Raw genomic sequence first — 27,541 nt, 5'->3', positions numbered from 1 at the left:
AAGCCGGTGCATGAAGTAAGCAGAACACAACACTAACAGAGGCAGGCCAACAAAAAAGAGTGCTCTCAAAGTATCCTAAATAACCTGAAAAGTAAGAGCACATGTAACAGGGGCAGTCCTCATGAGAAGATACAAAAAGTCCAAAAGGGGGAACTACTAAGCGTATTCACCAAATAAAAGCTGGCATTTACAAAGGGCAGTTAGAGGAACCAAAGAAAAAGATGGGCGGGGCTTCTAACCCATAGTGTAGATGCAGCAGGCGAGACCTAAAAATGGTCCAGTTATGCATTTTACAGTTTATCTGCTAGGTCGAAGAGGATTTGCTGTTTCCGAAATTATAAACTGTTTTCTAATGCAAGTCAATTGTTGCTATCAGCTTAGTGTGTGTGTTTGTGTATTCATGCAAGTATGTGTAGTTTCCTTGCTCGGGGTAGTAGTCTAGGGTTTCTAAAGCAATGGAATCTGTTTTTAACTACTGTCTTACTATGTTAAATGCAATATTTGTTAATTACCAATGCCTTACGATAGTCTCCATACATAGCCCTTTCCATGCCACATAATTTGTGCTGGTTTGATGCATAATAACAGTGGCCTTGCATATACCTTGTGCTTGCAGTCAAGAATTGAGGGGTGCCGCTCGCAGCCGTAGCTTAAAGGGTGCAAAGACTTTTCTGTGCAAACTACGGGGATTGTTTTGCTGCTAACCTGCTAGGCACGCTGAATTCAACACCGGACTGAGCAGTGGAGCTCAACAGTCGACGACGGGACTGCGAGGACCACAGGCCAGTGCGCGAGTCATCAGTCGCACTTGACCCTCTGCACGCCCTCTTCCCGCCCATCACATCCTTGTGAGCACATATACGGCTCGCGGCCCCCCGCTCCGCGGGAGCCGCTCGCAGCCGTAGCTTAAAGGGTGCAAATACTTTTCTGTGCAAACTACGGGATTGTTTTGCTGCTAACCTGCTAGGCACGCTGAATTCAACACCGGACTGAGCAGTGGAGCTCAACAGTCGACGACGGGACTGCGAGGACCACAGGCCAGTGCACGAGTCATCAGTCGCACCTGGCCCTCTGCACACCCTCTTCCCGCCCATTACCTCATCTACTTAGCTGCGCCTCCTTTTCCGGCCCGCGCGTGGGACGCGCCGGGGCGAAGCTCGGGCAAAGGGCGGGCCGTCTGTCTAAGGTCGACCAAGGCCGGGCTGGGCCCCCCCTCTTTCTTTGGCTCCTCGTCTATGGACTGTTGTCACATTCATAACCAACTAAGTTTGTTTTGATCATGCACGATTGTGATGATATTTGTTGTAAATCATTTTTGTTGAAGTTATTATGTCATTACGGTCTGGAAAGAATAGACCTGTTACACTCGCTTCCTCAGGTGGGGTGGCTACAGGCACTCTGGATCAATTTTTTAAGAGAGCCTCCACTATACTTGAAAAGGAAATTGCTTTTGCAGAGAAGCGCTTGTCTCTGGATTTAATAACGGGGAAACGATCGTCTATAGGCCGTATAGGGTTGGCGGTCTTCCTGGTACCCACAAATCCTATAGGTGAAGAAACTAGGTTGGTGGACATTGGTGAAGACCTAGATTCTTCTAGTGTAGATTTGTCTCCTTCGAGTCTGATCTCTAGTAGTGGTAACACTGGTTTATACAATTCTCCAGAGCTATCTATTTTATCCCCCCCAATTCTGAACCAGGGGTCACCAGCTAAGAACAAACCTATTAGCAAGAAAAGCGGGGGTGGCCCTCTGAAGGGCCGCCAAGCTAAAGTACAAAAGAAGATTACTACCCCGGCCCTACCAGTTGTTGTCCAGCCCCCGAACCCACCTAGGGCTCCAACTGTAGCTATTCAATCCCCTAATTGCCTTATTGATGAGAGTGGATTCCTGGGCAAAATTGAAATCCTGCTGAAATCTCTGATGTTGCCACTCCTAGAGAGAACTAGGATGATCAGTTCTAAATTAGACCAGATCGAGAAACAGGTCACAGGTAACTCTTGTTGGCTGACCTGACAAAAAGTATGGCCAGTTCTAAAACCCGGGATACTACTTTAAGGGGTCCGGGTCCTGGTAATATCGCTAGGGCGCCCGTTGAGGCTTCAGGCAAGAAGTTGAATAGTATTCCAATACAACCTTGCCCGAAGAAACAACCAATGGGTTCTACCAGGTCTGGTGGGAGGGTGATGGAGTCGGGGCCCAAACCGCAGCCTGCACCTAGTGGATTATCAGCTGGTAGAAGGCCTATTAGGCAACCACAGCAGGACAATGAAGTCCGTAAAGATCACCTTCCTAGTTTAAATCTTCCCCCAGAGTGAGCACCCTACTCTATTGTATAGGTGGGTGTTCGAGCCTTGGGGGTAGGTAAATCGGAATCATATAGGGAGCTAAAAAATAAGGTGATCTTTTGGTTAAATAGGAACAGGACTCTTTCCCCCCCCCCCCCTCCTCGAACACCGAGATTTTGGGAGTTAGAAGGGTGCACTGGGTGGGTAACAACCCCAAAGACTTAGAGGGGGATTGTATTGTAGTAAATTTTAGGGATCCCTGGGTAGTAGACCATATTCGAAGAGAACCTAGGTTCGGTCGAGAAGGCGACATCCAATCCCTGGGCCTAGATTATTTTTATCCAGGTACTAAAAATGGGCGCTACATTTAGCACCCTATTTTTTACCAGAGAGGATCTATGGGTGCAAATCCGTTTCATAGGGTGGTGCACCCTATCCCTGTGTTCAACAGGTTTGATCCCCTCACAGACCTGGAGGATGTGGATTGACTTCCCAATAAAGCTGGCGATAAAGATGATAACGATCTGTCTAGACAACTGGGTAGTTTACTACCAGAGATTGGTACACATGGAGAGTTAAGTTATACCAGGTGGCAGTAATATAGTGCTGTTAGGTAGAGAATCCCCGATGGAGGTAGATAGTACCCAGATTGCAATATAGTTCCATCCCAGTCGGTTAGTCGAGTCGCCCCTCTTAAAATAGTTTCATGGAACATCGCAGGGTTGAATAGTAGGTTAGATATTGGTGAGTGGGCCGGTTTCGTGGATCTACATGATATGGTCTTATTTCAGGAAACTTGAGCAATAAAACCTCTTTATCGCCTAGGTTATTTGAATTTTTATAAACCTGCTATTAGGATGAAAAAAGGAAGGGTGTCAGGAGGCCTCACCATTTGGGTAAGGCAGACAGTTAATTATAGGCCCACTGGGGTGATTGTGCACAACCTTGATATTGTTGGGATAAAACTTACTAGACCCAACCATCGAGATATTTTTATTGTTAATGTCTACGCCCGTGGGCTACCTGGGGGGCGGAGTCCGGTGATCATCTTAAAGGAGCTCGACTCTCTTCTTAGTGAGATAGGGAGGGATACGTTTCTTATTGTGGCTGGGGATTTTAATTGCACTTTTGAGCCTTATGTGAGTGGTGGGGAGGCTTTAACACTGGAAGAAGATAAGCTCTGTAATGTTCCTCCCCTAGAATTACCACCAATTAAGAAAGGGACTGAAGCTGCTCTACACTGGTTGGGTTTTTGCCTAGAATGGGGGTTGAGTGCTGTAAATGGCCGATCGCACTCTGATAAAATTGGTAGAGTTACATTCGACAACCCCACTAGATCAAGCATAATTGACTACATCTTACTAAAGGTTGAGTGTTGGGCATCGTTGGTGGACATGTTTGTTCAACCCCGCCCGGAGAGTGACCATAACCCTCTGGTCCTCACCCTGGAGCATGAATGCAACCCAGTCCACACTCATGACAACGAGTGTGCCACTGCAGAGACCTTTCTAACAAATGATAAGAGAAGGGTGAGGTGGAGCAGGATAGTAGAAGACCCTGCAGCTTTGGATGAGATATCCCATATAGTTTTAAATACTTTGCATGTTATGCAAAAATTGGTTGAATCCGCGGACAACCTGGTGCAATTAAGTATACTACATGATCAACTCTTTAGTTCCTTGAAAGCCCTTTTCTCAAAAAATTTTAAACCCACAAATATATCGATAGCTAAACCAGGCCACAAATGGTATACGAAACAGTGCCGTCAGGCACATAGAGTCCTGTTTACAGCTTTAAAAAGCCGTGTTAGCCTAGACATTAGGAAGGCATGGGCAGAGTATAAAAAGTCATTGTTTGAGGCAAAGAGAGATTGGGACGATCGCCACTGGCAGGACCTATATGAGGCTAGTCTTTCTACTAACCAGACCAAGTTTTGGCAGATTGTCAAATGGGGTAGTGGTTTAGAACAACAAATCCCTACTAACCATGTTGCTGCGGACGTATGGGTAGAACATTTTCAGTTGCAGTTTAGGGGTCTTGAAACCGTGGCCATTGGAGGCCCGAAATTAACTGCCTCATTGCCTAGGGCGCAGGGTGACCCCGTTGTTTTTGAGCCCAAGGATGTTGAGATCGCGTTGGGTCTAACCAAAGGTGGTAAAGCCCCAGGTATGGACTGTATCCCGGAAGACCTATTTAAGCATGCTCCCGGGATATGGGTACCGTACATAACCATTCTTGCAAATGCAATAGCAAAGGGGGCTCCGATCCCGGATTCTTGGCAGGGGGCGGAAATTCTTTCTATATTCAAAAAGGGGGACCGATCAATCCCGGGAAACTATCGTCCTATTAGCTTGATAGACGGCATCCAAAAAAATCATATCCAGGATGGTGCTGGCTAAAATCCAGGCCTGGATGGACATTGAGAACATCTTATCTCCCCTGCAGGCCGGTTTTAGAACCTGTGTCCGTACTATCGATCAGGTCCTTAGATTTATTCTCATCTATTGGAAGGTGGTTTCCCTGGGTGGAGGAACTATTTATGCGGCGTTTATAGATCTAAAGTCTGCGTTCGATCTTGTCCCCCGAGCTAAGTTATGGGAGGCTTTGGGCAACATGGGCATGCCAAGTAATCTTTTGAATTTGGTCATAAGACTACATGGAGCGAATTTTGCACAAGTCAGATGGGGAAGGCAGGGACAGGTTACCCAGAGATTCCCAGTGACTCGTGGTGTCCGCCAAGGGTGTGTTATGGCACCAACTCTTTTTTTTTTAATCATTTATTAACCGAGTGGTGCAGTTTTTTACGGACACCCCGACGGATGCTCCAGTGCTGGGAGGTACAAAGTTCCCACTCCTTATTTTTGCTCATGACACCCTTATCCTGTCCAAAACCCAAAAGGGTTTACAAACAGCACTTAATAAATTTGAGTTATTTTGCAAGAGTAATGATCTCCAAATCAATGTAAGCAAAACCAAATTGATGGTGTTGACTAAAAATAGACCTAAGGCGGGTTATGTCAGCTTGAATGGCATAAGGCTGGAGCAGGTGGAAACGATGACCTATCTGGGGGTTGTTCTTGACAATAGAGCTAGATGGAAAGCCCAGATTGATGTTCTCTCCCTGAAGTTTGCCCATCTGACTGGTTGTTTTATCAAGGAACAGAGCCTCTTTAACAAAAAGAATTGGTCCTGCACTTAAAATATACAATGCAAAAATAAGCTAGGCAAATTTGTATGGTGCGGACCTTTGGGGTTACTCTGATCTGTCTCATCTTGTTAGAGTGCAAAATAAATTCTTACGTTGTTTGGCTGGTCTGCCCCAATCTACCCCAATGAAACCCCTGTTGATAGATCTTGGTTGTCAATCAATTGAGGATGCAGCACGTTTTAGGATTGTTGCACTTTGGAGGAGGATATGGACAACTCCAGAACTTGCTTCCTTTGCAAAGGAAATCCAGGATGTGAGATCTATAGTGGGTTCTGGAAACATACCGTGGTTCAAATGTCTCAAATCCATATTGGAGATTATGGGCCTAAGCGAGTGGTGGTTGGACCCCGGAAGAAATGCTTTTCCTCCTAAAAAGGCATTTAAGGATCTTTACTGGGCGGCTCTAAGAAACCAGCTTATTGCCCAGTCGGATATAGCTTCCTTGACTGGTTGGTTTCTAACTCACAAGCTTGATCCTCTGCTTGAAAACTACTGGGATGCTATTACTAAGAGTTTAGACAGGAAATTGAATCACCAATTTAGAGTTGGGGCACTACCGTTAAGATTTTTACACACAAATGGGGGGACAGTCTCTGGCCACTTGCCCGTGGTGTTGTGACCAGATAGAGTCTATAGGTCACGTCTTTTTTTGTTTGCCCTGCATACCTAGCCCCTAGGAGAAAATGGCTAAAACCAATTTGTAAGAACTTGAGAACACGGGTGGGCCAGGAAGCCTTGTGGAGGCTGAGGACTATAACATCAATCCCGGTGGCCGTAGCTGTAGCCAAATTTTTGGGTTGGGCCTGGGTTATTAGAGCTAGGCACTAATTTGCTACCTGTTAGTTAATTAATAATCTGATGTTTCTTTTTAATCGTATTGTATTTCTAGAACGTCTAAATATGTCAATTTAATGCTGTTTTATGTATTTAAATTAATGTGTTTTTTAATTATGTATAATTTGGATGATTAACCTACTTTGGAAGAGGGACGTTGTATGTGGTCTTTTATGATGAATTTTATCGCAATAAAGACGTTTTGAACTGAACTGATCTGTGCTTAAGACGTGTAGTGTATTGAAAAAGTCGAAAGCTAAGCTCATTGGTGTTTTCATGTTTCTGTAAAGTAAAATATTGTATGAAAAATTGTCGATGTACTTTAATGCAGATTGCAGAATTGCTCGGCCAGTTGTATAAAGCCTTTTAGTGGTTGCTATGCCAGCATTTCACTAAATCATAGGAGTTTTTACAGCTAAATATCTTTTTTTTTTTTTTTTTTATTTATTCTTTTTTTAAATGTACTAAATCCATTTTGTGATTCGGCAACAGATAGCTGCATTGTAAATGGGTTTAGAAATGCATTCTAAATTTGGAAGGGCTGTGCTTAGGGCATCCTTACCAAATAGCGATTCCCCATTTGTTAATGAAACCGTCCACAGGTCCACGGAAAACTGTTAAAGAAACGTTTAAAACAAGCATGTTTTGCAGAAAATAGTGTTGTAGACTGATAGGTCATAGAGTTGAGTGGTACGGAGTACAGTGTCGGGATTGAGGTAGGTGGAGTGGCATGGATTGCCGTGGGGTGGTGCAGAGTGGAGTGGCATAGGGGGTGTTGAGTAGAGCGAAGTAGATTGTCCTAGAGTGAAGTGGGGTGGCATAGAGTGGAGTAGTGTGTCATAGAATGGAGTGAAGTAACGTGACATTGAGTGACATAGAGGGAGCTGCATAGAGCGTCGTAGAGTGGAGTAGTGTCGTAGATGGCATAGAGTGGAGCTGAGTGCAGTAGAATAGAGTATCAGTGGATCATAATGTGGAGTTGAGTGTGGTAGTGGCCTAGAGTGGTGCAGAGTAGATTGGTGTAGAGTGCATTGTTTTTGAGTATTGTTGCACTGGCATAGAGTGTAGTGACTTAGAGTAGCATAGAGTGCAGTGGCGTAGAGTAGGGCAGTGTAGAGTAGATTGCAGTGGCTTGGAGTGGAGCAGTGTAGTGGTGCAGAGGTTTAGAGCACAGTGACATAGAGTAGACTGCAAAGACATAGAGTGGCACAGTGTAAAGTGGCGTAGACTGCAGTGGCGTAGACTAGATTGTTTCAGAGTGGAGTGGTGCACGGTAGAGTATAGTGATGCAGGGTGGAGAGCAGTGGCATGGTGTAGAGTAGAGTAGCGTGGCGCAGCATTGATTGCACTAGCATAGAATGGAATGGCGCAGTATAGAGTAGAATGGTGTAGAGTGCAGTGGTGTAGAGTAGATTGTTCAGAGTAGAGTGACGTGGTGTGGAGTGGTGCAGGGTACAGTGGAGTGGTGCTGGGTAGAGTAAAGTGGTATAGAATAGTGGCGTAGAGTGCATTGGCATAGAGTGCAGAGTTGCAGATTGGAATGGCGTAGCCTGAAGTGGTGTAGAGTGTAGTGGTGAATAGTAGAGTATGATAGAGTGCACTGGCATAAAGTAGAGTGGTGCTGAGTAGAGAGAGAGGCATAGAGTGGAGTGGCACAGTGATGTAGAGTGCAGAGTAGATTGGCTTATGAGTGCATTGGTTTTGAGTAAAGTGATGTAGAGTGCATTGGTTTACAGTGGCATAGTGTGGTGCAGAAAAGAGTTCAGTGGCACAGAGTGCCGTGCTGCAGCGTAGAGTGTTGTAGAGTGCAGCGGTGTAGACTAGAGTGACATAAAGTGTATTGGTGTAGAGTGCAGTGGCGTATATTATAGTGACGTGCAGAGTAGATTGCTATAGAGTTCAATGGCGTAGTGAATTTGTTTCTAGTAAATTGATGTAGAGAGCTTTGGCGTAGGGTTTAGTGGCAGAGAGCCGTGTTGCAGAGTAGAGTCGAGTGGCATACAGTGGTGTATACTGCAGTGGCATGGAGTGGTGTGTTTCAGAGTAGAGTGAAGTGTCTTAGAGTGGATTGGCGTGGAGTACATTGGCATAAAGTGGAGCGATGCAGAGTAGAGTGGCGTAGAGTTCAGTGGTGAAGAGAGCAGTGTTTTCAGAATAGAGTGAAGTGGCATGGAGTGGAGTGGTGCAGGGTAGAGTGTAATTACATAGAGTGGGGGTGATGCAGAGTGGCCTAGAGTAGATTGTTTCAGAGTAGAGTGCAGTGGTAAAGAGTGCAGTGGTGCATAGTGGAGTGGGGTAAAGTGCACTGGTATGGAGTAGAGTGGTGCAAAGTACAGTAGAGTGCATTGGCATTGAGTGGCGCAGAGAGCAGTGGCATAGAGTACAGTGGTGCAGAGTAGATTGGCGTGGAGTACATTTGTTTTGAGTAAAGTGATGTAGAATGCATTGGTATACGGTGCAGTGGCCTGGTGTGGTTCAGAGTAGAATGCAGTGGCGCACAGTAGATTAGATTAAAGTGGTGTGGAGTGCAGTGGCATAGTTCAGTGTTAGAGTAGGGTGGCGTAATGTGCAGTGGCGCATAGTAAAGTAGTGTGGGGTTGACTGCACTGGCATAGAGTGAAGTGGTGCAGAGAAGAGTGCAGTGACACTGTGTGGAGTGGCGTAGTGTGAACTGATGTAGAGTGCAGTTGCAAGAGTTTAGTGGTGCACAGTTGAGTATGCATGGTATGGTAGCATATTGCCAGTACAGACCACACATCTTCAATTGAAACGACCATTACATAAAATTATACAGTATACGGGTCTCTGTTTCAGTCCTTTCTAAAAAAAATAAAAAAAGGACCACTTAAATGCATTGGACCCTAACAATTATCGGTCTATACCAAGGCTTCCCTTCAACGCCAAAGTGGCAGAGAAAATGTTGAATATACAACTTTCAGAATATTTAGAAGAAAACTCTCTTCTAGACGATACACAATACGGTTTCAGGAAAAACCGGAGTACAGAATCCGCCTTGATAATAGCCACGGAAGAAATCTGAGAAAAGTTCCATAAGAGGGGGACGGCAGCCCTGATTCCTGCTGGATCTCTCCACGCATTCGATACAGTCAACGATGAGATTCTGGTGGCCCGTATTCCGAACCTAGGGATCCAAACTGAAGCTTAAAGATCAGGTGAACAGAATTACAGCCGCCGCTTTTGGCTCTCTGAGTCTGGTAAAAAAGATCGAAAAATGTCCTCCCCAGAACTGTGATCATTGCCCTGATACTTTCAAGGATTGACTTTTGTAATATTCTTTACCTTAACCTTGCAATTTGTCCCCTGAAAAGACTCCAGACTCTGCAAAATGCAGTCGTACGTTTCCTCTTAAAAATTCCAAAATCTGAATCTGCTAGATGAGCCATTAGGAAACTCCACTGGCTAACCGTCAGACAACGCTGCAAGTTCAAGGCCTTATACCTGGCCTATAAAGCACTGCATGGCCATGGACCTTTACTCTTCAAGTAGAAGCTTAGTTGGTATATCCCAGGAAGGATTCTTCTCTCTGGCTCTGCCACGAACCTGACAGCCCCTCATTTAAGAGGATCACTTGGGGTGGCAAGAGCTTTTTCTGGACCACTGCAGTGCTCTGGAACAGCCTACCATTGACACTAAAAGCTTCTCCCTCCTTCATCGTCTTTAGAAAGGCTATAAAAACTTGGCTTTTCTTGCAAGACTAGTAGACCCCAAGGCCCAGCAAGTAGCCTCTTTTTCCAACTGAACTGCACCTATGCCCACCTCTGGTAGCGCCAAGACGCCCTCTGGCAAAAGTTTGCGCTTTACAAATCACATTTACATTACATATACAGCGCACAAACGATAATGTATGGAAATGTCATCACCCAATGCATTGATTTGATAGTCAGCGCAGTTAATTTACAGACATTTACATTTTGTTGTGTTTTACAGCCTTCCTCAAGCAGATCCCAATAGCCGTCATGATTGTCACCTAAATCCTCTCACTTTGAAGTCGAGAAATCAAAATAGACACCAAGCTCCCTGATGAGAAGAAGATTTAGAGGCCTTTGTACATAAAGTGAGTACATGGAAGAATACAGTAAACAATGTTTGGGCAATGGGAGCGACTAGCTTTGAGCTGGACAGCCAAAAGCAAGTAAAGCCACAAAATAGAATGCCAGGAAATTTGAATTACAAACCACAAAGGCAATGGGTGCAATGCATTCCGAAGTCAACTATGTAAATGTCCCCAAAATGTCTTTAGCAAACCAGACCGCTGCACTGTCTGGTACGCTGTGACCTATACATTTTTGTTTCCATTACTGGATTTTCAATGGCATTCGAAACATTATCCATTTAGACGAATTCTCAGTTTAATTTTTTTTTCTCTCACAAAATGCTATGGGAATATATGTGGCAGAAAGATAGAGATCTGGAGTCCAACAAACACGGGTCTGAATCTTTCTGCCACATAAAAAATACAGGCCACCTTGGCATCTAGAGTCCCAAACACAACTCCGAGTAGAGCAATGTCTTAGAGAACAAGCATTGGCATAGCCAATAGGTCTCGCTTGTGGGACCTTATAAGTATTTTGTTTTGCAGCACAATATCCTTGTAACTAAATACTTATAAGGTCCCCAAGCGAGACCTATTGGCTATGCCAATGCTTGTTTGCCGCTGCCACCTGTTGGGATCCTTCTCTTTAAAGGTCACAGCTGTGGTGTCTTGCTGTCTGATTTTTAACAGTGCTGTATCAGGTTCGTTGGTGCCCACATCGACAAATGTTTGTGCAGATGGAATTTGGATCGGTTTTCGCATGAAGGTGTGGAGCGGGGAAGTGGCCCTCCGTTCTATTGTTAGGCGCCAGAGAAGCAAGGCAGTGCAGTAAGAGTTGATGCTGCCGTCTTTCATCGTGTTCCTACGATATGTACGGATCCTCTTGGATATATAGTAAGAACTAATGACGATTTGCATTCAGGTAATGGATCGAGCGTTTGTAACAGGGTCCCAACACACTGATTGCACTTCAGAGACATCCATGCAACCACCTTGGGGGGTGGCGGAGGCAGAAAAGCCACAGGGGACTTTTGTCAGTGCCATGTTAAGAGCCACAGCGTACTCCGGAGCAGGGGAAGGAGTGCTAATGGCAGTGATGCTAATAGCGATGTTTCTGCGGGAACTCTATGAAAGGCGCGTATCCCACCCACGTGCGCCGAAAATGGAGTCAAGCTGTTTTGCAGTTAAGACTGTAAATCTGCCGATAGAAAGATGTGTGCAGTGGGTGTCGTTTAAAGTGTGTGAAAGTATTTGAGATACATTTGCCTTCGATTTCTGGTTTGCATCTTGCACTGCACAGTAGCGATGGAAAGCTACATCGGTCTCTGCATTCTGTGCTCATTGTGCCCGTCTTCATTGTATCCAGGGCTCGAAGTGCATTAAAGTATGGAAACAGATTGAGAGCGTCATGCGGCGGGGGTCAGTAAGCTCGGCGATGGGAATCAAAGGTGTGGCTTAAAGAAAAAAAAAATATTCTTTTTTGTTAGTCTTTCACCGTCAGGCAATTGTTGCTAAAATAACGCACACCTTAAGTGAAAAATGTATTTACCTGCAAGCAAATTACAGTAAAAGCATGAAGCGCCAGCTGGCTTACCGACTGCTGAGGCAGGAAGCAAATGGTGGGGGCCTGAAGGAGGAGGGGGTGCGAGGGATGGGGGAAGCTGGCTGGGGAGAGAATGCAGAGCGCACGCTGGGCGAAGCCCTTTGATGTGCTGTGAGCGGCCGGGAATGAATGATTAGGGGAGGAGAAGCAGGAAAGTGAAAGTACGGCCGGCCTGCGGCCGGCCATGAATAATTAGGGGAGGAGAAGCCCTGGCCGTGAATGCGCGTGCATGTTGCTCATGTGGTTCACATGAACGCCAAGAAAACGCCATGAAAACGCCAGCAAAAAGCTGCTGGTTTCATGATGTTTTCGCCGCTTGAATTCTCGCTCCGCTTGATGCGCATGTGCGCATCGATAGGTCGCGAGACCTAAAAAACAGCCGTTTTAAATGGTCTGTACATCCTCAAACAACATTTTAAAACATCAAATAAATTTACAATTTGATGAACTCTGCTAAGCTTGAACAATTTGGTGAAAAAAATTCAGACCGTAATTAACAGTATGATTTGTGTTCACTGTACTGTTTCTGGATAATAAGGTTCTTACTATTTGAAGATTATGTGATTTATAATGGAGAAATGAGAAAAGAGCTTAATTGTTTGTTTGAGTAATATGTAGCATATGTGCCAAATATGTAGCTACGTAATTTTATTTTTACTTCTTGACAATTTGCATCAAAATAAGAACAACACCTGTTATTCGTTATGTTTCCTTAACTTTTAAGTTAATACTCTGCTTTATACTGCCCAGGTCTAGAATTTCTAGCCCTTCATCCAGTTAATGTTTTCATACACCAAACATGCAGCTTTAGTACCCCTCTTCCACGAACATGGCCTCTGGCCCCTTTGCCCATTTCATTTTCTTTTTCTGTGCTTTAAAATACCAGTATAATGACCTTAGTTGGCAGTTTGCCTTTTTGATGACAGATAGGGTGTGTATTAAACTAGGCAACTGGTTGAAAAGATCTGCTCTTCTGGTTGTTAGTTGGAAAGTACTGGAGTACACCTTGTGCTACTTTATGAAATAGTGAGAGCAGCGACTGGTGGCAACAAACATCACACGTGTGTTTAGAAGTATCCTTCCTATTTTGTAAAGTGTGATAAGAGTTTGTGGATGAAGGCATATGGCATATGGCACTTCTATAGTCTGTAGTTTTGGCTGAGAGTTCATTGCTGATACGTAACCTAATGTTAAGTTGTTGTTTTTCTTGGAGGCAACGTGCTTCAGTTTCTAGCCATGAAATCTGTTGCAGATTGAAATTCTGTAAACTATTTGGTCTTTCATAAATTTCTGATTGCATACTTCATGGATGTAAATACCCGGCGCATCGCAGTTACTCTAGCGTTGAAAAGTAACATGTTGGATCTGTACAGAATACTAAACATAGCACTCTTCACAATTGATTTCCATCTCATTTTGTTTTGCAGGTTCCCTGCCCTGGCCGTTCATGTTGGTCTTTCAATGTACAACATGACAGTTGTACTTATGAGGAAATGGTGAGTGGTATCTACGCTATACCCTATCAACCTGCATAAATAAGATTGTATAAAAAAAAGATCTAGCACATCACCATGGGGGGGAGGAACCTTCTGAAACAGATGGACCTCTGCAAAGAGTGGATGGTGCCTAATGGAGACTAGAACTAATTTACATGTTTCTCTAGTGTGCAAGTATGAAGTAACAGGGTAGCCAAACAAACTTAAAATTACCATTAAAAGGCCATTCGCTTTACAGACAAATAGTATTCAGAATGTGTTATAAGTGCGAATTTATGCATATGAATCCAGAAATTGGCTAATTTTGGTTGCCCTGAGGTGCCTCTGCCTCCTCGTATTAAGATGATCTGGGCATACTGAATGGGTGAGACCTGTAATAACTTTTTTATTAACTGATTATTCAGTGATTGAATATTGTTGCATGGCTTAAAAATGCAAAGGTTTTTGTGTAGTATTTAAAGCTGGCCTGACACTTGTGAAAAGACTAAAAGTTGAAATTTTAAGCTTTTGTGGATCAGTTATATCAGAAGCTTTTTGAGGTTTTCCAAATGTAATTTCTGTTGAGCGCACCTTCAAAATAAAAAAGAAACTGCAAGCGGCATCTCATTAGGAGCGGCAAACCACTGAATTTTAAAAGTGATCAGTCTTTCAACTATAAACCAGTTATCATGACTACACTTATAATAAACAACCTGAATCACTTTCATAAGAAATAAAAATCAAATACTTAACACTGAGTTGGTTACTTGCCCACCGTAGCTTAGGTTAACATGACAAAAGTAACCTTTAAGATGAGAGGTTGGGACTAAAATGAGGATATGTGGATAATTAGGGGTATACAGTAACGCACTGGTTCCCAAATATTGTAGAACTACAACCCACTTTTTAGAGCGGAAAACCTTCTCAACCCACCTACCTTTTTAATGGACATGAAGAGGGGCGATTTTTTTAATATAACTAAAGCATTGTGTAGTAGTGCATTGTCATTAACAGATCACATATTTCCCACTGAAATGGCCACTAACTTTGCACGTGCATACAATGTTACTTATAAAAGTATAGCTCAAACAAATAATGAATGCAAATCAGCTGTCTGTGAATATTTATCTTTTTGTCATCACCAAGTCAAGTGACTTTAATTTAAAATCTGTCTCCAACACATTTCAGAATGTCAAACCAATGCTACAACTTTTGTTTTCCTAATTTGCTAGATGCATACAGTCCCCTTACACGTATTGACATTTTGTTGTGTTTTGCGAAAAAACAACACTCTGTAACTCTTCCTTTCTGACTTGCTGTTCTCCAGCAAGGTTGTTACGAATTCACTTTGCAGTCAGAGAAAGAAAAGTAAACCCTAATCCCATGGTAAAAGAATAAGCAGCAATTTATCAGAAGACCTAGCCTGCCATTAGACCTCTGTCTTTGCCGTAATCAGGTGTGGCAAGATAAACACATGATTTAAAGGTATCTAAATTCATTGCTTAGACTTTCCCGGCCCATCAAAAGTTGGCTGTGTCCCACAGTTTGGGAAACACTGTGTAAAGTGGTTGCATTATTTGACAAAGTCCATTTGTTTACCTCCCTTCGTGTTCATCAGACATAAAGTTGTCTTTCAAAGCCCCTATTTATTGCAACTGATCTTGTTTGTCAATGTTTGATCTTGCATTTTTTGTTATGTAGTCACCTACATTGGTAATAATTCACACTTTTGCTCTCTGGTAATTGTTCTTAAAATGTGTTTTAGCTGTAGCTTTGTTAACTCTTCTGTGTTGTAAAATGTACTTTTACTGTTTCAGAGTCTGCTATATTGATTAACTTTAGGCATTTATATTATCTTTTTTTAATGAATGAGAAGAAATCTGTAGTTTTCAGCTCCGAGCTTTGTGGGTTTTTTTTACAGTTAAATTGCGATATTGTATTTTGGGATGTTAGAATCTTTGCGTTTTCTGGAGTGAGTTCAGCATTGTTGTTTAACCTTTGGAGAATTTTCACTTTCTACATTATCATATGAAAAAGTTCAAGTTCATTGTTGCTAGCCTTAAAGTAGGATATACCGGTTCTAGAAATGTGTTGCCTAAAGTTCATTTTAAAATAACTATTTCCATCATAGCTTATTGTTTTCTGTTCATAGACAATACAGTGTCTGCTATAGTGCATTGTCCTGGAACACATTTTTATGGGTACAATCTTTATCTTTGAAAATGATCTCAAAGGGGTAAACTTGGCTATAGAAGACATTTCCTGTCTGTTTTTAATTACAGCTTGCAAGAAATCCACTTTTAAACTACAAACTTATTTTTGGGTAGAAACTCTAAATTCTCCCCCAAAAGTAAAGCAAAACAGGGTATAATGTGCAGAGCCATCACTATTTATGGGTGAAAATTCAGACTCTGCTCCTTTTGAGAATGCCTGGAGCTTCACAGTCTAAATGTGCTCAGCAGAGTGTGCATGGCAGTTAAGTTTTCGATTCAGCAGAGCAAAGATCCATAAACACAGATGTGCCTGTTTTTTAGGTGTTCTTTTCTCTTTGAATAATTTTAAGTGCATCTTTTTGACTTTGCTCAAAATCTTTAGATTTTCTGTGCCTAGTTCTTTCGCGATAGGGAGTTAACTTCCTCTCAAACAGAGGAGGGGCTCATTTCAGAGTCCTTTTCAACCACTAACAAGACAATTGTTCTTGTGGTGGCACACTGTTTTTGACAGAATAAACACCGTTTCTATTTTCAGGATTCTCAGTTTTCACATCCTTGTCGAGTGTCATATGGCACACCTTTGAGGATGTGTAACAGGCATGTAGAAGTCGGGGATTCATTTGGCTTCATCCTATTTACCCAGTGAGAAACAGGTAAATATACTACAAACAGACACTGTGCCCTCAAAGATCTTATTTTATAATATTTTTTGTGAAAGTTAAGCAAGGCACGATGAGCTAGTCCTGCTTCATTGGCATTGAACTGGGTAGGGTAGCCCGGTAGGAAATTTGACCCCATTGGTTAGCATATCCTCTCCACCCACGAACTCAAATTTGCCATAGATGTGGCACCCATGGCTTCCAGCCTCAGAATACTGCTGGACTTGGAATGAACAGAAGAAACACTGAATCTATGGGTTCAGAAAGAAGGCCTTCACCAAGAAAGACTACACCTGCTGAACCAAGACGACTTCAGAAAGAGGGGGCTACCCCTGTTGTTGAACCTTTTGGGAGAGACCCCAAAGCCTGATCCTGCTCCCCCTACTTGTGCCAAGGACCAATGAATGTACTTAAAAGCTCATCTGGCAAGCCTCCTGTTAATCTTCAGGGATGCAAAAGCTATAGAAGCATCTACAGTGATTTATGAAAACCTTGCAATAACTGTTACTCTGGTTCCGTTATCACATTTTGTTGTGTTTTTTGTTTTTTTTAAAGATAAGACATTCTATTCTCATAAATCGGAGTGGGTTTTTAATTGTATCATGAGTCACACTTATTGACTGTTTTGGTATTGATAAATTCTGTACTCTATTTTCTTTTTAGTTAAGCCTGACTGCTTAGTGCCACAGCTACCTAGGACTGATCTTTGGTTAGATTTAAAGAAACCTGACCAGCATGTATCATGGTACAGAATAATGACATAGGTCTCACAACCACCCCAATTTATAATTCATCTTCTCACAGTGTTCGTTTCCATTTATTCCCAAATTCATTACATCACACTGCATATACAACTGAGCGGTAACTTGAGATCAGATACATTTAAATTTAGATACAAATACTTTAAAAGCAGATACTGGGGAGACTGCTTCATAGGTATTGCAACATTTCATAGTACTTCAACCTACTATTTGACATTGTCATTTCATTTTTTCCTATTATACTTTACAATTCAGTTTACGGAAAGATATACTCAGGTAGTCATAAAGTTGTCATGGGTCATTTTTACTCCAGCAAGATACCAGTTGGATGTCTTGCGTTCTTTTTGAAAGATTATGACTGTGGGTTTTTGTAAAGATTCCTAGTCGTATACCGTTCCATATTACAGCGTTTCAATGTATTCACAGGTCTTTGCAATCCAATTAGAGTACTAGCTTAAAATAAGATAATCGGCTACACCAACGTATTGCAAAAATTAGAACCCAGTTGCCGATCTGTCTCTCTGTTCTGTCTGTTTCCTGATGTAAAGTCTGTTTGTCTTGATGTACTGCTAACCAAGCTGCACCAGATATCCTATATGGGTATGTTGCAAGAAAGACCATACAAACACCCACCCACACTAGATGTCTGATTGCCTGTTCCCTAACCATGGTGCACTCAAGGCAGGGAAACCATTAAGTGTGACTGACGCACCAGACAAAGGCATAAAGTACACCTCCCCTTTGAAATACTATGAATCCACCTCTCCTTGTCTTACTTTATGATCTAGTGAAAGTGAGCTTCCTGGTAGAATAGCTGTTTAACCTTTGGTGCTTATTGTCTTTGCTTGAGGAACATTATAAGTTAATACAAGTGGTTGTAGCATAATTTAAGGTGCTAGGTCAGATGATGGTTGATGAAGTTAGTAGAAAAATGTTGGCTAACCTTGACTTTGTAGTGCATTTTACTGTGTATTCATTTGTTTGTCTTTTTGATATGTATTCAAATCTTATTAATTTGCCGATGTTTTTACAATTTCGTTTTAGTTTAAATGTAAGGTTTTTTCCCCTTGGTTTATGTTGATTTCTGATGGCTATTTGGTTTTGACGTCCAGATTATTTCCTTGATTTCCGAAGCTCAAGATGAGACTGAGAAATTTAGAAACACTAGTCATGGCAAATGCAAACCAATTTTAAAAAGATTCTCTGGTTAATCAATAAGCAATATAGAGCATGGACTAATGTTACTATATGGATACAAGTGTCTTAATGTAGTAGGAGTCTGGCTGTGGCATTTTGCACTCTTGGGACAAGGAATAGTTTAAATTTTAAATGCCCATGGATTGCGGTGTTCTAGGTTACTTCCTGCAAATGTTTGGGGCCTTACAAAAGCCCTCCTTGTCAAGTCGGACTCTAATTCTTCCCACCCTTGAACTAGGGATCGAATTTTAGAACAGTGGTGGAATGAAGCCAGATACTTAATCTGCTCTGGGCCCAATAAGTCTTATTTTGTGCATACAACTCAGAATGTACAAAGCAATTGTTCTGAGAACTCTGAGTTCAAAAAGAATCAAACGGCCAATCAGGGAGTCATGAGGTGTCTGTATCTTTAATCTGATCCACCAGATTACTTCTTAGAAATTAGGTCCCATGCATCAAATAATACATCAGTGATGCATTATATACAGCCAGCCAACACTTAAATGTTGTACCGGCGTGGACAAAATGGCGCTCAGGTACCACGTGCAAGGAAGGGGCACTCTTTGTGAGTGATACTTTGCGTTTGAATGAAACAATACCTGAATTTGAACTCGCACATTGAGTAGGCTTATTGTGCCCTATAAGGATCCAGAATAGTGCACCTTACATCAGCCCTGATGAAGTTGGCGGCTAATTAGCTATCAGCGAAATACATGTTGGCTGGATGTATATAGTGCATCATCAATGTATTGAATTGATGGACAGAAACTAATTTCCACATCCTGAAATTGTATTAATTTACCCCACTGTTGAGGGTTATATTTGGGGTTGTTTGGTAGCCAATCCTTGTTGTAGAACTTCATTGATTTGTGATACATTTCTTACTGTTACCCTGATTATTACTGTGAGTGCCTTGTCTTAGGACTGGCTACCCTGCCTCTTTGAATTAAACTCAGAAATGTAATCAAATCAGTCCTGTTGTGGAGTAGAAATCATAGAAGTGTTTACTTTTGCCACACATGCCAGGGCTACAATTTGCCAGAACAATCTTGAGGTTTTTTCCCACACTTGTATGAAATCATGCCAGTTTAAGTTAGCTTGCTTTCTTTTTTTTTTTAGTATTTTTTATTGTCTGATACACTTCTTCCTTAATTACTGTATTTGAGATAAATAAGTTAATGAATACTGCATACAATGCCTATGAATGAGCTGGTTTATTTCTGTGGACAGTTTTAGATCTTGAGTCTCAGTTAAGGTCTCCTTTTCTTCCTCTGTAAAAAAAATAAAAAAAAATAAATGTTCCCCAGCATCATTACTATTTTTTGCATGCAAGAATAAAACTCAGCAGTTAACTTTTCTTCGGTGATGGTAGTTAGGTCGACACCGTACATTACAAATTAATTAAATTAAGTGTTTTCCAGTTCAAGCAACCACGCCATGTCCGAATGCCAACTTGGCTTTTACCCAAAGTCCAAATTGGAGGCTTTTGGAAGTGAATTTTTATTTTAACTTCAAACAGAGTGTGATCACTACATGTGCAATCTAATATATGGACGCAAGCAAAATAAATCAACTAATTCATTAATGAAAATTATGTAATCTATTATTGAGCCATCATGACATTCTTTACAGGTCACGTGGTCAAGTATGTCAGAGTCCAACAACCTATCGCCTTTAATGTTTCAAGCATTCACCATTTATCGTGCTAAACTCCAAAGCTTGATTCCATTTTGAGCATGTAAAGGTAGACTGTCTGCCTTTGGTCCACATTCAGGATGTCGTTCTCTTTAGCAGAAGTTGTGAAGTGTGAAGTCGCCTAAATAATAACTTTGTTAACACATAAAGTAACACACGTCTGCTGCAAGTTCTGTGATGTCTGCATTTCAAGGACTAACAGCAGCTGTATAAAGTAAACATGTAGTCGAGTTGACGTATTTTCATCATGCTGGTTCAGATCAATTATGTCTCATATTAATAGTATGTCACCCAATGTGAGCTAAAAAGCAGTTGTCAACCCTATATAAACCCCATGAATTGACCACTGAATTTGAGAATTATTCACGCCCAGTTTTCAGGAGAGTTCCTGCTACACTGCTGCTGCATCCACTCTTATGCAGAGAGCTGCTACAGAATCCCTGTTGAAGTCCGATTACCACAGCTGTGAAAAGATATGCAGTGTCTGAGCCCAGGAAATTCTCGAGGCAAGTTAGCTACTCTATGCTCTTATAGTGTAGCACATTAAAGCACTCTTTAGGGCAATAGCAACATTCTAAATATTTTAAACTCTTCATTTTATTATTCAGTTTGGGTTTCTCACGTACTAAGCAACAGGATGTGACTGTTGAAGTAAAATACTTTAAAACGTATATAGTGTATTTTATAGTGCAGTGCTTGAGTGTGCTATTCTTAAGAACGAAATTGCGTTTGAATTACCCCAGCGCCCCTGAGCCCTTTACGGGACTGTTAGTAACCCAGAAAGCATGGGCACCACATCAGCTGCTATGTTCAGTGGGTTGTGTGGGGCTTTATGAATCTGGTCTCCTCTGCTCAAGTGATGATGGTTCACTGAACTCACTCCGTACACATGTGGGTAGTGATGATTGAGATGGTGTGCACAGGACGTAAGACACCATTCACAGTGTGTCCACACCCTGCCACATATGGCACAATTATGCAAGTGGGATTTTACATGGAGTGTTCAGATAACCAAGGCCTGTACTGTTGACTAGGATATCGGATGCCACACACCATCATTCTTCTTATAGCATTGAGAGGACCAGAAGCCTCCTGCTGCTATGTGTTTGCCCAGCCAAGTAAAGCTTGTGCTCTGCCCTACTGGATGAGTTGTTGGTGGAGATGTTCAAACACAGGTTCAGCCTCTTAGCTATCAACTCAGTTCAAGCACTTTCTTTCCTACACACTAGAAAAGAAGCCCTAGACTTTTACGAAAAAGTGCTTTCTTGAGCCAGTAGGCTATAGAGAACAGTGTAACATTGTTGTATTAGGCTATTTTTGGTTAAATTGTAACAAATATTGTGAAGATGATACATTTACCATCTAGTTTTTAGTACTGAATTTTGTAGTCATTATATCTAGGTTTGGTGTCTTGGACCGTGACAGCACTGACTGCTTCAATTTACTTTGACTTGAATAAATGGTTCTTGATTCCAATGGTTTGTAGAGGAAAGTTGCCAAATTTAGCTGTGTTACTGCGTCAAGGTGTTATCTTTTAAATGACCAACGTGTTTACATGTTGAAATATGTAAAATACAATATATTGTGCACATTTAATAATGAAATGGTGGAATTCAATAGTTTATGGATGAGTCCTTTCATATCTTGCAGACAACTATAATAGATGGTATATATGGTGCAAAACGATGTATGGTGACTGACTTGTTAGATCAACCGTTGTGCAGCTGCAGAGTTCTAAAGTGGCCTGTCTTCAGAAAGCAGAGGAGCAGCAATGCACCTCACAGATTGTAAAGAGGGAAAGAGAGAAGTTCTTAACCCGATTTCAATACTTACCTGAATATCATGTCATTGTGGGCAAATCGCTCGATTGTCCCATATCCGATGCATAAATGTAATATAACGTGATTGTAAATATGTAAAATGTAACTGAATGATACAAACAAGTAATACCTTCACTTGATGTACATCTTGTTTTTTCAACAAACCCCACAACGTGCAGTGCTCATCTGCTCTCCAGCTAAGTGTGCAGTTTATAATTTAATAAGTACACTTATGTTCACACATACCATCTAGGTTTTAGACCAATGCCTATGCAATCTGGGGAGACACTTCATCCACATACATGAGAAGAAGTTGTGAACTGTATGGAAGGTTAACTCAATGACAAGTTACCCTTGTTATGTTGTTGTCGAATATGAACCTAACAAAGAGATCGTTGTCAAGCAAAGATTACATTCTCAAGAACAAGCACTTTGAATATACACACTGTTCTGTCCCTCTTTGGTAGATCATCTTACAGCAAGCACTGCAGTGTACAGTCAAATGCCTCATTTTATTAGCTCTAGCTTCACAATGGTAAACTGATGAATACATTCATGTCTAGTGTGTATTGTATGAAGGGACGATGTGTAAATTTGCTTCATTGTTAATTACTTTAGCAGTAAGTAGGCTCCCAAATATTCACGTGAACACTGCTGCATTGTGTGTTCATTGCTCTGCATCTAGTATGCAACTTTTCTAACATTTAGTTATTGTCATGCAATAACTGTCTAAATTGTCAAAACTTAAAAACATGCTGTGCTTCATCTCCTCCATGTAACTTTTTTGTTTGTTTATGAGAAACAAATGCAGTTTCAAAACTCTGGTGACCAGTAGCATATAACATAATGTAGGATTCAAAATAATTGGTGTTCTGGGCCTGAACCACAGGCCAATGTTAGTTCTCGCCTAAAACAGTGCATGCGCTGTCTGTTGTGAGACATATTATCTTACAGTGGGCGCAGAGCCACCCATTTCTTATCGTTGGTCAACTGCATTTTAGCTCTTTTGCTTGCTTGCTTTACTTTTTGGTTGGGTGGGCTTTCCTTTTACTTCTTGTATTTGTTCAGCCCTTGGAGTGCGGATGCATTACTATTTCTTTCTACTGATTGCTTTTTCAGTCTCTACTTTTCTCATTTTTTTAATCACTCCACTGAAGTGGAGGTATATTCCTGCTGTCTTCATTGTTCCTCTACCTATCCACTGTGTTCCTCTCTTGCCTATGTGCTTCTCCCCCACTCCACTCCCTGTTACCCTCTCACCCGTGTGCTTGCTCCCTACCAACTCCATATTGCTCTCTTTTGCCCATTTGATGCTCCACATGTTGCTTCTGTCCCCCTTTGTTGCCTTGAGCTGCCCCAGTGGTTCTTCAGACCCCCCTTGAAGTTGTCTCGGTATCTTCCCCCCTTCAAAATCTTCCCCCACCCTCCTTGGGTGTTGTTTTGGGACCCGGAAGTTGCTTCCAGACACCGCCCAGGTGTGTGTTGGTTCACTCTGGAGTGTTGGTGCAAGGCCCCCATTCAGTTTCGCTCTCCCCCCCCCCCCCTTCAGTTGTTACTTCTGCCTCAGTCCAACCACCTGTTTTGCTTTCTTAATCCGCGATAAAAAATAATGCTTTTGTTTGTTGTTAAAAATTCAACTCTGTCACTAAAAAGAAAAAAAGTGGCTGTTGAGGAGATGATAGCCTCCTTCGAGAAGTAATCCGGTCTGGAGATCCCTGTTTGGTGTTTACATTTGGGCACCTTAACAAGCCTCACTTGATACCCTATAGTGATTGTGGACCAGTTAGAGGGGACTAGAAACTTCAGCATAGTCTTTCTTGTTTTCAGTCTTTTCTTTTCAGATGGAACAGATCCATTTTGAATCAAGCATTTGCTGATGGTTTCACCAGCATGGGTTTTTGGGGGTTGAGGTTGAGGTAGTTGGACAGGTAAGTTTAGTTGATCTGTAGGGTGGTGGTCTTCCACCGGATTGGTGGCATGCCGAAAGTGTTGTGTTCTTGAAGCCGGGTCGCCCCCCCCCCCCCCCCCCGAACAATATTTGTCCTACCGCCTGATCTCTTTACTCAATGTGGAAGCCAAACTCTTGGCCAAGGTGATTACCAATCGCCTGGTCCCCCACATTACAGATTTGGTCCACCCGGACCAGGCAGGCTTTATGCCTGGCCGCGCTACGTGGCACAATATCAGACGTGCACAAGCTGCTATAGCCGCGGTTGATAGACTTGGGTGCCCCGTCTGTCACAACCAGGCTTCCTCAGGATCAAGATGATGCTTAAAAGGGGTCCACCTCCAGATTGCCCTACACTCTGACTGTATTATAACACAGAGCATAAAGGAAATCAGGCGAGGGAAAAGGTAAGGAAGGGTCTGGAACGGGAAAGGGAGGCTGAAACAAGAAAAGAAGAAAACACACAAAGGTAAGTACAGTAAATGACTAACTACTCTCATTCATTTCTCGCTATAACACCACCTACCAGGTCGACTAGCTGTGGACTGTTCTCCTCCTCTTTCTTGGTAGGTATCAGATAAACACCTCTATACCCTAGCATATGCCTCTGTAATACATAAACAAAAAGAAGCATTCATACATGGGGTTCAGCACACCAAGCACCTATAATCACCTCTCTCTAGTTCCATGCATACCTACCAGACTTCCAATATTATTCAAAGTCATCAAAAATAAGGGGCAAAAATAAACGTGGAGGAATCCAGAGGTCAATAACAGTCTTGCACAACTGACTCACAACAAAGGAAGAACTGACAAGTTTCTTTATCCTTAAATAGAACTAAGTCCCGAATATGTAGTTCCACTAACATTAATTGCCACGTTCTTTTTGTCCAGTCCAATGCAACAAAACATCGAAGCGCGTCTCAGTCGAGAACGCGAGTACTCACGTTAATCAGAAAACACTTGCTGATTTCAGCGTAGAAAAAGAACCCAAGGATTCCAATGTTGGTTTTACACATCGGGCATCTCCGATGTTGCTGGCGAAGTGTCTCAGCCGAGAACACGTTCGTTACACTTCTCTTTTCCCCAATGAAGGAAAACGGTTCCAGGAAGGCGTTCAGCAGCCGCTGAACGCTTTTAACTAAATGGCTGTGAAACAGACAGCTTCTCTCGTGTCTCAGCCTAAACACGGGAGAGTCCAGGGAGGCGCTCGGCAGCCGCCGAACGCTAGCAACAGCTGAGAGCAACCAGCAGCTCTCGTGTCTCCGTCAAGACACGATAATTCCCCGGCATGAAACACGGACGTCCAGCAGCTGCCGAACGTTGACAAAATCCATAAACAGAAGATACCGTGTGAGCACACAAGGACTCCTGAAACGGTTTCAAACAGTTCCTAGAACACCGATCCAATTTCGGGTAGCAAAATCACGTACAACCCGCAGCACAAAAATGGCCACCTTAATAGATTACCCAACTCCTCCCAGTCGCTAGGCATTGTGGAACATGTAGTCAAATAACCGCATATTGTAATCTTTAAGCAATGCTGAACTTGTATTCATGTAGGCGCTTTATGCAGGTCAAAGGCAGATCATGACACCGTTGCACTCCTAGCAGACATGAATAAGGCCTTTGACTCCCTTAGTTGGACATATCTCTTTGCCTTGCTCGACCGTCTCAACATTGGCCCCCGGTTACTAAATCTTGTTCACCTACTGTATACAGATATAACCGCTTCGGTCCGGGTGGTCGACTCGGCTTCCAGACATTTTCCTATTGGGCGGGGGACTCGCCTAGGCTGTCCACTCTCCCCTTATCTCTTCGCGCCCGCCATGGAGCCATTGGCGACATGGATCCGAATAGTCGTGCAGATTAGCGGTTTTGAGTGGGCACCGGGAATTTCCGATCTTGACCGGATTGGTCCACATCTTTTCGCACTATGCAAATCTTTGGCGAGACCTCTGGTCCATACATGAATCGGGGGAAATCATTTCTGTGGCCGATGCTGGGCGGGGATCAGCTGGGCAACTGGTCGCACGAAGTAGTGGGGGGTGCCAGACGGCTTTAAGTATTTGGGCGTCTTTCTCTCAGCATCCCAGTCAGTGGCATGGAACAAGAACCTCGCCAACCTGTGGATACAGGTGAGCGACCAGACGCATGTGTGGTCTCATCAGCTGCTGTCTCTCTTTGGCAGATCCGCCATTTTTTAAAATGGTTTCCCTACCCCGTCTTCTTTATCAATTACAAAATCACCCCTATCCAATCAAGCAGACGTGGTTTCGCCAATTAAACACTATTCTTGCCCGGTTTCTCTGGGGGAGGGGCGGTGCATCGCGAGTTGCACTGAGGACCTGCTTCCAGTCTACTTATTCCGGTGGAGAGGCTACCCACAAACGGCCAAGCGTACTACAGGGCCTCACACCTCCTCGTCCTTAATGACTGGCGGTAAGGTGATCACGGGGACCCGGCGTACGGCGTGGAACGTTGGCTGCTGGGAGACCATGCTCTTCACATGTTTCTCTATTCAGCGGTACTGCTTAAGGAACTACCGCCTGCCACCGTCACTATCTTTAGGATCTGGAAGTCTGGGCTCCACCAGATGGGTTGGTGGGGTAGACTCACCAGGGAAACCCCACTATGGAATAAAAGGCAGTTGCCACAGCTGACGCGATTGCCTGGCTTTTGGGGCTGGGGAACCATTGGGATCGACACACTGTGGGGGCAGTTTATGTGGCTGGACCCTCAAGTACTTTCTTGACATGCAAGCGGAATATGCTATGCTCCGCATGCAATTCTATCACCAACTACAATTCAGACATGCTTTTACCCCATACATATCCTGCCTAACGGAGATACCCGAATTTAACCCCGTTGAGGCCAAAGTCTTTATGGGTGAATTGGGAGACCATAAGATAAGCAAAATATACCGTACAATTATCAATAACACACCTACCATCTTACATAAAACAAGAGAGGTCTGGCAACAGGATCTGGGTCCCTTAGAGGAAGACGACTGGGTGGAGACCCTGGAATGTCCGCGCCGTGTGGGGATCGCAGCCCGCCTGCGTCTTATCCAGTTTAAGTATCTACATAGAGCTGCTTATACTAGGCGCAGATTGTGGTGTGATGGGCTCATTGCATCTGCACATTGTTTACGGTGTGGGTCTATGGCGGGTACTTTCCTGCACACAGTGTGGTCCTGCCCTCCACTGTTGAGATTCTGGAGGGGAGTGTTTACATGTCTATCTGAAGTATTTGGGTGAGATGTTCCTTCCTCGCCAAGGCTGGCCATGCTACATATTGCAGAGTACCTGGGTGGCAACAGTACAAGCGTCACCTTTTTTTAGGCATTACATTGGCAAAGAGAGACATCGCCCGAGCCTGAAAGGAGTAATCTCCGCCGTTTATTGGAGTATGGAAAAAGGGCTTGGACTTCTGTATGGGCCTGTAAATCCCGGTCTTTGAAGCGAGGGAGTGCCCTCGGAAACATTACAAGATCTGGAGAAGGTGGGCTGACTATAGGGGTCTATATCTGGAGACACCTCCCCCCTGTCTGATATTGCAGAACCATTGTTGTCAATCAGCTTTGGCCTTGGGTACCACTTTGCTCTGACAGACTTTTCCATTCTCTAAAATTGACTCTATCCCTCACCTGCTTCACAAGATGTGGTGGTGAAAACCTAGACTGACCCATATGAACATGCCTGAGAATTGGTATTCTCACATGGTCAGCATCTCCGACCCTACATTCCTTACCTTTGCTCCCTATGGAAGCATATTTCTCTTGTACAC

General features: G+C 43.0%; 1 protein-coding gene across 2 annotated transcripts in view; it reads left to right on the top strand.

Annotated features, from left to right (window-relative positions):
- CNST (consortin, connexin sorting protein) overlaps positions 1–27,541 on the top strand; it is a 357,608-nt gene that overhangs the window by 68,811 nt on the left and 261,256 nt on the right. For both annotated transcript variants that reach the window (XM_078648798.1, XM_078648797.1), the window contains exon 3: positions 13,412–13,480. The gene's annotated coding sequence lies outside the window, so the exon portion shown is untranslated. The remainder of the gene's footprint in view (positions 1–13,411; positions 13,481–27,541) is intronic.

Source organism: Lissotriton helveticus, chromosome 6 (assembly GCF_964261635.1).
Source record: "Lissotriton helveticus chromosome 6, aLisHel1.1, whole genome shotgun sequence".
NCBI lineage: Eukaryota > Metazoa > Chordata > Amphibia > Caudata > Salamandridae > Lissotriton > Lissotriton helveticus.
Note: the sequence above shows the minus strand (reverse complement) of the source record. Positions and strands in the feature narration are given on the sequence as shown.